General features: G+C 43.9%; 1 long non-coding RNA gene across 2 annotated transcripts; it reads left to right on the top strand.

Moving 5' to 3' along the window:
- Positions 1-1,621: 1,621 nt before the first annotated feature.
- Positions 1,622-12,145, top strand: LOC118097925 (uncharacterized). 2 transcript variants are annotated; one of them, XR_004694098.1, is made up of 3 exons: positions 1,622-1,707; positions 8,796-8,920; positions 11,749-12,145. It is a non-coding gene; the product is annotated as an uncharacterized LOC118097925 (long non-coding RNA). The 2 variants fall into 2 exon arrangements; XR_004694097.2 differs by lacking the exon at positions 1,622-1,707 and adding an exon at positions 7,223-8,100.
- Positions 12,146-13,167: the final 1,022 nt, after the last annotated feature.

Raw genomic sequence — 13,167 nt, forward strand, 5'->3', positions numbered from 1 at the left:
TTTGACCAAATTCTAGGGTGATCACTTATGCGCCACCAAAAAGGATGAAATGTCTCACCATTACAAAAGAGGACATTGCCTTGCATACTAACTGCTTATAATAATTTATATGTAGAGATACAAATGTAGAAATGATTACTATGATTCAGACAGAAATACAATGCATTCATCCTCCTCAGTCTGCTGTCCTGGTGACAACTCTTGACCAGCAACTTCAAGGGCCCTGCATTCCCCCCTTTTTTAAAACAACAACAACAACTGGACAGCCCTTGAAATAAAGGACTGCCCTTGGATTGCTCTTAAATAGAGGACTGACCAAATTCAGTGCTTGTCCACACTTCTGCTTGTCTTGTACCTAGAAAGCACAGGTCCAAACATTTTCCCACTTGACCCACACTTTCAGGCATGGATCTGAGTGGTTTTATGCCCTCTAACATTTCTCTGATGAAAATAGGGCCTTCTTAACAACAACAACAACAACAACAACAACAACAACAACAATACCCCACCCATCTGACTGGGTTGCCCCAGCCATCTAGGTGGCTTCCAACATATATAAAAGCATAATGAAACATTAAACATTGAGAAACTTCCCTACACATGGCTTCCTCCAGAAGTCTTCTTGTATAGTTGTATAGTTACTTATTTCCTTGGCTTGGGGGGGGGGGTGTCACATGACTTCGTATCCTTCAACATTCCTCTGATGAAAATAGGGACGTCCACAGGAAAAGCAGGACATTCCAGGATAAAATTGGAAACCAAGACGGCTTCTGTAAATTTGGGACTGTCCCTGGAAAATAGGGACACTTGGAGGGTCTGGTTCCCCTTTGGCCTGCTCCTTTCCAAGGGAAAACCCTCTCTTTAGTGCTAAAGAGGAGCAAACCTCAATCCAGAGGAAACCTGAATTTGTGCTAAAGAGCCATTTTCGCTGGGGGAAAGCAGCAGGAGAAGAGGAATGTGGATAAGCCCTCAGACAGTACAAACTGCCTTTCTCCCCGTGCCACTCATGCATATAGGTGGATGTGAGCATGTGGTACATCCCGGGATGCCTTGCTGTAGCCGGCAACCTCCTGGAACCTGTTGCCCATGAGTGCTATTGAATGTTGGAAGTTGCCTTACACCAAGCCAGAACACTGGTCCACCTGGCATTGTACTGATGGACTATATCAGCCATCTCCAACTTGGTAGTTCCAGATGTTTCAGGCCAGGTATGTCCAAAAGGTAGATCATGATCTACTGGTAGATCACTGGACATCTGCGGTAGATCACTGGTAGATCATTGGCTCCCCCCAAAGAAGCTGATCAACTGTGGCTCCCCTAAAAAAGCTCAACATTTTACCTCCTCCCTGAAAAAACTCAGCAACTTTCACCCGAACCCCCCAAAATGGGCCTTCCCCATTCCTTAAAAAAAGCTCAACAACTTTGACCTGAACCCCCCAAAAGGGGGTTGAAGTTCAAAACATCTGGAGGGAGCCAGGTTGAGGAAGCCTGGTCTCTGGTAATGACTCGCCAGGATTCCCAACAGATCTCTTTCCCAGGCACAGTTGGAAAGGCAGGGATTTGAACCTTGGACTTTGCAGAGCAAATACTCTCCTACCGCTGAATTACAACCTTCACCCTATCATCATGTGCCAGGCTATAGAAAAACACAGGGTATATAAAATTATATCCTAACAACCTGTGATGGCTTCATAACAACATACACCGGTATTTAATTATTTTTATTGTGGCTTTAGGGTGATGAATTGTTTCGTTTTTAACTGCATTTGCTTTTCCTTGTGTTTTACTGCTAAGTCAGCCAGCCTGCATGCAAGAGAGGCAGGGTAAAAATAATTTAAGCAAACTTTTTTTGTTGTGGCTTCCCCCAAGGAATTCCAGGAATTGTCGTCTGGTGAGGGCACTGATCATTCTGCTGAGAGATCCTTAGCACTGCTAGCAGCTAGCAGTGGTCTCTGGAGAGAGAGAATGAATGGTCATTCTAGGTGCCTATATTACGTACACACACAATGCAACTATTTTGATGGGGAAAGTGGCATAGGGAGAAAAGGTTAACACACAAGTTGGGAGCCCTCCAGCATTAACATTTTAATAAAAGAATGCCTGGGGAGGGTGGAGGGGAAGAATCACTTTTCCATGTAAGATGTATTTTGTCCCTTAGTCTGTAGTGCAGAGCTGGCCTTAGAAAAGATAGATCCTTTTTCATAACATAATAATAGAACAATATTATTGCTTTTTGCACCAGGGCTCAGTTCAGAACATGCAAAGTGACACATTAGTCTCTGACAAAATAAAAACACTATCCCAGATATAAAAACTAACACCCATTTTTGTCACAAGGACTACTATTCTACTGGAATGTAGAACAGAATCTGTGCAAGAGGCTACACCATTCTTCCTGGTCCTAATAATAATAATAATAATAATAATAATAATAATAATAATAGGTATTATTATTATTTATACCCCGCCCATCTGACTGGGTTTCCCCAGCCACTCTGAGCATCTTCTAGCAAAATATTAAAATACAATAATTCATCAAATATTAAAAGCTTCCCTAAACAGGGCTGCCTTCATATGTCTTCTAAAAGTCAGATAGTTGTTTATTTCTTTGACATCTGGTGGGAGGGCGTTCCACAGGGCAGGCGCCACTACCGAGAAGGCCCTCTAGGCTGGTGTATAATGGAAGGTGTATTCTGCAGCATGTTATTGACAGTGCATCCGTAATGGATTTAATTCTGCTTTATCAGCTGTTCTGGGATGCTTCCCCAATGCTACCATATTATTGCTGTCCAGAGGGGCCAGAGCACAATGAAAGCAGGACAAAAATAAACCAGAACATTTGTGGCATAAAAAGTTACAGGAGTTCAGCTGGAAGTTACAGAAGATGCACTGATTTGACATGAACCAGTATAACATTGTGCCACCAGATGGCGACGTGGACTCCCGTTTTTCTCTACCTGTTTTCCCTGTTTAAATTTACAACTGAAACGCTTCTATGATGTGTCTAGATCCAGCCAAAGTTTGATGCTGCACACCAGGGGCGGCAGGGCAAGCCCCAGCTTGGCTGCTGATGCCTATTCCATAGCATTCAATGGCAGCCATTGAGAGCAGAGCCAGACCCTATCTGCATGGCCACACACTACCATTTGCATGATGGAATGTTCTGAACATTAATGTACGATGCAATATTGAGCATTTAAGATTGTGACGCAGAAACAGAGCATGCTGGGAACTCTCTTTCACAGACAGCCCCATTTTGTGTTCCTTGGGATTGTCTCTTAGTTCCATTTAGGTTGCTGTGCTCTGCTGATGTTCACTGTAGTTTATTTCCTCATGTGCTTGTAGCCTGACACCTTTAGCCAGAAGACATCCATTCTCTTTACTCTGTGTGCTCCTTGACTTGATGACCACCCTCTCTTACAAATTTGTCTCCTTCAAGAAATGACATCTTGTGTTCTCCCCTCAATCCCCTTTAGTAATAGAGACCAACACGTACGAGATGAATGAGAAATGACAGACCCCAAGGCATCGCCGGCCAGCCCCACATATTAAACCTCTTGCTCCCTCATGTCATCTTCATTAATGATAGCATCAGTCAGACAGCACCTTTATCATGGGAGCCTCGGCAGGGAAGACGGCATGTCATTATTAAAGATGTGCCTCAAGTCATGCTGGCAGCTTTGTGGCCACAGACAACTTTTGTCCCCCAGGGACCACTGTTGTCAGGGTCTTTTTGAATTCTGCTTCGACAGGCAATGACACACACACACACACACACACACACACACACACACACACACACACAGAGAGAGAGAGAGAGAGAGAGAGAGAGAGAGAGAGAGAGAGAGAGAGAGAGAGAGATATTCAAGGCAGGTATCATTAGCTGGGGTTGCACTCTCATCCAAGTCTTTTTTTGTAGCATCTGAGAATATTTGTATTCTTCTGGTGACTGTAATATAGTCAGTTTATGTGAGGACCCCTGATAATCAATTGCACTCACACAGGGATTAGTGGAAGTCATTCATCCCTCTCCTAAGCACTCGGCCTTTCCCCAATGATCAACACTGTCATGACTCCTTGGCGCCTCCTTAGCAACAGGCTCCATTCTTTCTTTCTTTCTTTCTTTCTTTCTTTCTTTCTTTCTTTCTTTCTTTCTTTCTTTCTTTCTTTCTTTCTTTCTTTCTTTCTTTTAAATTATTTTTATTGATTTTATGCTTACCAACAACTAAACACTACAATACAAAACAAATAAACACAACACAACACTAAAAATAATACAACTATGAATTTTTCATAAACATTGTTTTGTGGGCTTCCCCTACCTCCCCCTTTTCTGATTTTCATTTTAGAATCTTATTTAGCAGTTTTCATATTATTTTCCCCATTCTATTTCCAAACTTTCCAACCTTATATTAACATACTATCCATGTTTTTTGTTAATTTCTCCTCTATTATCATTTCCCACCCCTTCCACCCCCCATCCCCCAGAACTCCTCCTGCCACGAAGAGTCCCTAGGGGAAAAAGGATGGAAGAGGGTGGTTCTTTTTCCAGTTGAATCCTTTCCCCCTCCCCGTCTTCCCCGTTCCAGAAACCCCCTCTGCCACCGAGAGCTCCCAGCATGCAAGTGACCGACTAGAGAACCACCCAACCGTCCCCACTTAACAACTCATCTTGCAAAAATTATATTTTTAGTATTCTCATTTACTTACTATATCTTCTTTCTAGCATATTTAACATTTCTTTTCTTCCCTTCCCAAAATTTTCTTCCAAGAACATCCATACATTTTAAATCCTTTTTACTTTCCCAATTTTAATTTATCTCTTTTATCCTGTATTTTACCTCCTTCTCCCCTGATCACGGCTATTCCCTTCCAGTCCAGCAAGCTCCAAAGTCAGCAGTCCAGTTTTCAATCCTTTTTATCCATCCTAATATCCATTCTTCCTTCATCCCACTCCCTTCCTAGAATGTTTTACAACCCAAACGTCTCTGTCCCCCCCCCCAATGCTCCCTTCTTCCTTGCACATTGTTTTTCTTGTGGGGTTTCTGTTCCTCAAACAAATCTTGTCCCCCCCCCCAAAGGGGGGTATTCCAAAGCCAGGCTTGGTCTTTTTCCTCTTGTTCTTCCTGAAAGACTTCCTCCTGTTCTTTAGTGATATTATAGTTCAGTTTAATTACCTTGTTGTCTTCTTCTACTGTTTCCTTACTTATGTCCTCTTTCTGTGAAACTTGGTTCATTTCTTCCATTTGCTATTCAGTCTTGTACATTCCAATTTTGATTTCCCACAAGAGTTTCAAAACTTTCTCCTGGATTCCAGGTGCATAGTCTTTTGTTGACATTTTCAATGCTTTTCAAGGACAGAGTAGTACTTGAAAAACAGGAAGTGGTTACAAATTGCTACTCCTCCATATTACTCCAAACTGGCTGCAATGTATCCTCTCCAAATCTTGTTACATTACTTTTTAAATATTTGTTTCAAACAAGCTGCTGCAATTCTCTGTATTTAAACTGTCAAATTTATCCAGTTTGCCTCAGCTCACTCTCCTATTGTCACTGAGAATCAATGCATTCCTTTCCTTTATGACATCACAATAGGCTCGCTGTTCTGTCCGGGTTGCCGATTCCAGGAGAGGAAGAGGCTCTTCCGACTTCAATTGACTGAATTTGCAGAGATTTTTTTCAACTTAAACAGTTCTCCCCTTTTACCCTGCCTCTGGGGGAGTATATTAGTACAATCCTTGGAAGTATTTAAATAAGAAGCTTCTTTCCCCCGGCATTGGGAATATTTAACTGCTTCTTTCCACAATCAGTGGGGGGAGATCGGCTTCCGTTTTTTAAATCTTCCTCCCATTTCAAATTCTCAGTCCAATTAAACTTTTTAATCCTTTTACTCAAGGTCTCCAAATTTTCCCAAATCTTTTCTTTTGGAAGAATCCACCGCTCTCCGCTGCCAGCACGGAGCTTCCCTCCGCGAGGGTAACGATGACGCTCAAAATGGCCCCCACAACTACCACCCTTCTCGCTCCGGAGCTCTTACTAGAGCCTCCCAGAGAGTAGGGGAGTCGAAATTGGGACACTGCCAAGCTCTTTGTCCCCAGAACGCTCAATCTGGGGCTCTTTCGGGAGGCTGTGTCGCTCTCGCGGCTCGCCCCCCCTCGCGAAGTCGGGTTGCCTCGGAGCTCGAGGCAAACCCTGCCGGACGGTGCTGGCACTAGACCGGAAGCCCCCCAACAGGCTCCATACTTTCTTCCCATCCCCCCCAATCCCTGCTTGCTTGGACCAGCCCTGCCAAGGAGTCTCCATAGGGCTCGTGACACTCTCCCCCTCAATAAAATAAAGCCCAACATTATCTGGCAAAGTAACCCAAATTCAGCCCCACGGAAAGCAGAATTCAGCAGTGTGTATAAGCAGGTGGTGCTGTGGGTTAAACCACAGAGCCTAGGGCTTGCCGATCAGAAGGTCGGCAGTTTGAATCCCCGCTACGGGGTGAGCTCCCATTGCTTGGTCCCAGCTCTTGCCAACCTAGCAGTTCAAAAGCACGTCAAAGTGCAAGTAGACAAATAGGTACCACTACAGCAGGAAGGTAAATGGCATTTCCAGAAGTGGCTTAGTCATGCTGGCCACATGACCTTGAAGCTGTACGCTGGCTCCCTTGGCCAATAACGCGAGATGAGCACCGCAACCCCAGAGTCGGTCACAACTGGACCTAATGGTCAGGGGTCCCTTTACCCTTTATAAGTTATGCAAGTTAAACAAATGGGGCTCTAGGTTTGCATATTCTGCCTCTGCTGATCAGGAAGTAGAGGGGACAAAACTCCTTTAGCCACCATCCATCCTCTGCAGCCTTTGGCTTCTGAGGGCTCACCAGACAAGGTGCGCACACACTCTCTCAATAATACCTTCACACTGACGCCTGGAAACTTGATGTGTTTTTTAAAAAAAAAATGGTGGGGGAGCTACAATTATCAAGTAGATTCATTTTTCACTCAGCACTGCTCTGCACTTTTTCTATACTTCTGTGGTGTCACAGCATGCAGGGATTGTTCAGAGCAACTACCCTGTATATCACAAGGAGTTCTCCCTCCATCTCTCTGCCTTTCTGATGTTAGGTTTTTGTCTTCCTGTATTCCAGATGAACCTTTTCCTTTGAGTTTGCCGCTCAGCCCACATTCCTTCCTAGTCTTTGGGCGGTGAAGGCTGGTTCATGAGGGCAAATGGGGCAGTGACCCACCAACCTCAGCCTACCCTCAGCCCATAGCTGTCAAGTTTTCCCTTTTCTTGCGAGGAAGCCTATTCAGCATAAGGGAATTTCCCTTTAAAAAATGGGAGAACTTGACAGCTATGCCTCAGCCAGACCCCACCAGCCTGCCTTCTAATGTATAACCAATCCAAGGCCCTTGCAGAACGAACCCAGTAGGGAGTAGAATAAGTTCTCCAAGGTTTCAGGCAGGATTCTCTCCCAGTCCTACCTAGAGATTCTGGGGACTGAGCCAGGGACCTTCTGCATGCAAAACAGATGCTCTACCCTTGAGTTATGGTCTTTCCCTGGATCCTGGCCCTCATCCTTTAAACCAGAGGTAGCCAACATGTGGTCATTCAGATACTGCAGGATTACAACTCCCCTTACCCCTGACTTGTCAAGGGTAATGATTTAATTTCCTGAAATGGGAATGTTTACTTACGTTAAATTACTGTGTACTTTTAACATGGGGTTCCCCCCCCCACAGAAGTTCTCATGTGGTTGGCTGACTGTGAGTCACATGAGAGAGGCACTCCATTCTGTTAGGACTGTTATTCCAGTAACTGTTGTTTTTTAACTGCTCTCTTTTGTCTATGTGTGAGGGAGAACGGCTGCTGAGAGAGGCTTCTGGGGTATGCTGTGTGGTGTCAGTGTGATCTGTCTGAACTGAAACAGAGGAAGATACCTAAATGTTAATATACGTGCAGGAGTTCTCTGCAAGAAACAAAGAGAATACTGCTGAGGTGAAAGTAAAAACCTTTCACAAAAAAACCCTGCAAGTCCTGAGTGCGGCAAAACTCCATTGCAAGTCTCAGCACAGTTTTATAAACTAACTAAGAACACTTCAACCTACAATGCAAGTGAGAACATACTCATGTTTGAATAAGCATGAGATTGTAAATACTTCTCAGTTATATGTTTATGAAAGTCAAGTTCTTTTGAATATAAAGAGTCTGGACAATATATAGTCTTTACAAAGAAGCTATCAATCACCTAGAGGAATTATTTAGCTTCCTAACTGTAAGCTACTCTGCTACTTTGCATATCATCAAAATTTATTTTATATACATAACCTGACCAAGACTATGCTGCCTAGGAGTTGGAGGGAGTTGATGGGAGTCGGAGCTGAACAACATCTAGACATAGCTGCCAAGTTCTCCCCTTTTTTAAAGGGAATTCCCTTATGGTGAATAGGCTTCCTTGTGAGAAAAGGGAAAATTTGGCAGCTACGGTATGCATCTAGAAGACTACAGCTTCCACGCCCCTTCTGTGTGGGCTCTTAAACTCTTGCTAAAAGTACTGCTTCTATATTCTCTTGAGAGATAATGACCACTTTCTTTAGTCTCTCTGTCCCAGGTCAAATAAATTCCAGCACTTTGCTGTAGAACACACTTTGTTATCCTTTTGTTTTCTTAAAGTGTCTAATGTTTACCAATGTTATGATTTTGATTTAAACACAGAAGAGATATCTGCATTTCTTTTGTCATTATTCCGAAGGCTATGCAATGAAGGCAAATTGATTTTTTGGTGTGTGCGCCCCCCCCCCTCCCCGCAGCTCTGCAGAGATTGAAATCTGCTGGATGGATCACAATGAGGGCCTTTTCTTGTTTGGAGATGGCAATTGATGGTCTAGGTAGCTATTTAAGCTGCCGTGATGAATTTGTTCCACCCAAACCTGAGGTATGTATGCCACTCGAGAAAGCTATTTAAATGCCCCCCCCCCCGTCCTTTCAGACTATTTAGTTTTCCATCCAACCCGTTTTCTCAAGGATTTGCAAGTGCCTGGCATGATGGAAATTTGCTATGACAACCATCACACTCCATTGTGCTTTTATATATAAAACAGCAGTGGTAATGATGAACTCCACTCCATTAGAACTTGGCGATAGCTCTTCTTTCCTGACACTCTGAGTAGACTGGGCTAGATTTGCAGATCTAATTCTAGTCTCAGAAAGGAGCAAACCTTTAAATGGTTGCAATCTGCTTTCCCCTGCAGCACACACATGTTGTCTGTCCCAAATTTCAAATAAAAAGAAAACGAGAACATAGAGTAATGTATGCCAGGCAGAATCCTGCTTGGGAGGACAAGGCCAAATCCAACATTGTATCAACCCTGATCTGTAGTCACACACAAAGGAGGTGTTCATTTTTTCTGCCCTGGTGCATTTTACAGCTCTTTCTCCTTTAGCTGCCCCAGTGTCAGATTTCTTTCTATTTGTGTTCACACCAGTGGGTGCTGATGGGTGCAATTTACAATGGCATATGTAAAACAGTCCCATCACCGCTGGTCCCATCACCTCCTGGCAAATAGAAGGGGAAGAAATGGAGGCAGTGAGAGATTTTACTTTCTTGGGCTCCTTGATCACTGCAGATGGTGACAGCAGTCACGAAATTAAAAGACGCCTGCTTCTTGGGAGAAAAGCAATGACAAACCTAGACAGCATCTTAAAAAGCAGAGACATCACCTTGCCGACCAAGGTCCGTATAGTTAAAGCTATGGTTTTCCCAGTGGTGATGTATGGAAGTGAGAGCTGGACCATGAAGAAGGCTAATCGCCGAATAATTGATGCTTTTGAATTATGGTGCTGGAGGAGACTCTTGAGAGTCCCATGGACTGCAAGAAGATCAAACCTATCCATTCTTAAGGAAATCAGCCCTGAGGGCTCACTGGAAGGACAGATCGTGAAGCTGAGGCTCCAATACTTTGGCCACCTCATGAGAAGAGAAGAATCCTTGGAAAAGACCCTGATGTTGGGAAAGATTGAGGGCACAAGGAGAAGGGGACGACAGAGGACGAGATGGTTGGACAGTGTTCTCGAAGCTACAAACATGAGTTTGACCAAACTGCGGGAGGCAGTGGAAGACAGGAGTGCCTGGCGTGCTATGGTCCATGGGGTCACGAAGAGTTGGACACGACTAAACGACTAAACAACAACAACATGTAAAACAGTTATATATATATAAACAGTTCAAAAAGTTTCGATACATTTTTAAATAAATACTTTATTGAATTGCAGTAACAAAAACCAAACAATATCCAAGCAAAAAAAGAAAAAAGAAAAATAACAAAACACACAAAAGAAAAAATAAAATATAATAAAAAGAACACACCCAAAATACATAAAAACATAGACTTCTGTCCACCTCTTTCCCTTAATCTTCTTTTATTCGTTGTGTTATTAATATTACATTGTTTTTATTCCACTTCCATCCATTTCCTCAATATTTCTACCCTGTAAACTTTATGCATTGCATAGCAATATATTTGTCCCAGAACAATGTTTTTTCCCATATACTCTTTTACACAATCCCATTCTTCAATTAATTTTTGATCTGTTTGTCCTCTTATTGCTGCTGTAAGTCTAGCCCAAACTATATATTCGCAAAATTTGACTTGCCACTCTCGAACAGATGGGATTTTCTCCCCCGTCCAGTTTTTTTTTGCTATAAGTATTCTGGCAGCAGCTGTTGCAAATAAGAATACTTTTCTCTTGGTCGCAGTTCAAAAAAGTTTCATATGCCGGGAAGATCAGAAATCAAGAAGATAGAAATCTTACTAAGGAATGGGAAAAAATTCTAATTTATCTTGGAGAACACTGTAAGCAGCTAAAAACTTTGGCAGGACTGTAACAACACTTGTAACGTAACAAGAACTATGGGAAAACAGGGATTTTTAAGAAAATGGAGAATTTTATAAGATGCAGTTGAAAAAAAGAATGCTGACGGAACCGATAGAGGGGCAGAGGGAAGTCCAAGGATCCAGTGAATCCTTTACATGTATGATTATGATTTGAATATAAATGCAAATGGTAAAAACCAATTAAAAATTGTAAAAAAGCCCCACAACCCCCCAAAAGTTCCATATAGAAAACCTTTCTTTAAAAAACGACAAACCATTATAAGTATAAAAGTTTAAAACAACAGAACATATTTACAATCCAATTCCAAGACATATATCAAGTGGGATAAAGATTTTAGAAGGCTTGTTGAAATTAACCTATGGAATTCCCTGCTACAAGGTTTTCAACTTACTGGCATCCCAACTCCAGGCTATGTCACAACTCCAGACTTTACCTCGATTCAGATTGGGTGATGTTTGCTTGATAGCTTGGTCAATGCATTGAGAGTGCTTGTGCCTCTGCTTCTTCCTGAACTCTTTCTCGCTTTTTATTTCTTTAAAAAAACCTTTCTCTGTATTCGCACCAGAGAAGCTGAATGCTTCAGGCATGTGCAGATAAACCTCCCTCACAAACCCTCAGGAAAACCATTCAACTGTCCTTTCAGTTGGATTCAAGGTGGACAAAGAGAGGTTTTTCTCCTCCTCCCATTAATAGCACTGGAAGTTGTGGTCACTCTATGAAATTGATTATTAGAAAACCCAAGAAAGGCAAAAAAAAAAAATTCTTCACACGCCCTGTGATTTTTTGTTTGTTAAGATCAAATCTTATTAACTGCACCATCCCTGCTGATTGTATTTACTTGTAAATTCCCCCCTTCCCTGTTTGTAGGCAAATCCTGCTTTCTTCCCTGAAGGAAAAGACTCCTGTCTTGAGTACCCCACTGCTTGGTGAAGAGGGAACTGAAATGGCATCAAAGAACATTGTTCCAAGTTAAAAGCCTAGCTAGTCTCAAGGGTTGTGGGGCTACTTTTGCACAACTTAGCCACTAGAGGGAGAAAGAAACACACTGAATTAACTTGAATTACCATGGAAAAAATTAATATGTATTGCAATGCTTGGCTAGAAAGTGGTACCTCTTATGAGTATCAACCCCTCGGTATTCTGTTAGGCAATAGTAAGTTTTAGGACTGCACTGAATATTTTCTAGTTTTGGTTTTCAGGCCAAATATAAGAACCTCAATATTTGAATATTTGTCAAAGTTCTTCATTGTGAAAATAAATCACTTCTTCACCTGTTCCTCTGTTGTTTCTCTTCTTGGCTGCAACTCCCGCATCAGCACAACCCCTCAAGAATTGCATCCTTCCCCTTCCTGGATTAGTCACACAGGCCACCCTGGCTAATCAGGGAGCACAGGCTCTTTCTGGACACCACACCCGCCTAAATTCCTTGCTCTTTCTCCCACCCACTCAAAGTTATGCTCTTTCTCGCCTCCACCTGCCCAATTTTCAAGCCACAGCCAACCTTGTCTGCCACTCAGGAGCGGAGGAAGGGTGTGTGTGTTGGGGGCGGTCCGCCCCGGGTGTCATCACTGAGGGGGGTGACATTTGGTGCGCCACCCGCCCACGACTCCCAAGCCTACCCCGAGCCATTGGGGGAAGGGGGGAAGCTGTGCCGCCTTGCTGTCTTGCCGCCTTGCCGGCAGCCTTCCGCTTTCCCCCTTCATTTTGACAGCTCAGGAGAGGCTTGGGAGTTGCGGGTGGGCGGCATGCCATTGCCCTCACTCCTGGGCTGCTTCCTGGGGGGGGGGTAAGCCTCCCCCGAGCTGTCAAAACGAAGAGGGCAGGAAGGAAGGTTGCTGGCAAAGCGGTGCAGCTCCCTCCTCCCCGCCCAGGAAGCAGCCTGCCATGGGTGGCTCGCTTTGCCCCCATGGATGGCTCGCCCCCTGGGGCGCTCGCCCTGCCCCCATGGCCCTGCCCCTGGGTGCACAGCATGTGCGCTGCTCCGGGTTCGAGAGTGGCTATCTCCACCTCTGCTGCCACTGCCTTTCCTTCATTGTCTGTCTATCCTCTGCTGCCATGGTGGTTGACTTCAGCAGGAGGTCTTCTCATAGCCTTCTCAAGGCCTATTCTGCTTCACTGGCAGAAGCGGGGTGTCTACTTACGGATGTGCTGTGCCCACTTCCGGCTGTGCGGAGGGGGGCCATGGTAGAGGCCGTCCCGGAGGAGGCAGCGAAGGTGAGGCGGTGGAAGTGGAACATCCCAGAATTCAAACAGAAGCAGGGGCAGCTTCTGTGGATCAGTGATGTG

The sequence above is a fragment of the Zootoca vivipara genome, chromosome 16 (genome assembly GCF_963506605.1).
Source record: "Zootoca vivipara chromosome 16, rZooViv1.1, whole genome shotgun sequence".
In the NCBI taxonomy this organism is placed as follows: Eukaryota; Metazoa; Chordata; class Lepidosauria; order Squamata; family Lacertidae; genus Zootoca; species Zootoca vivipara.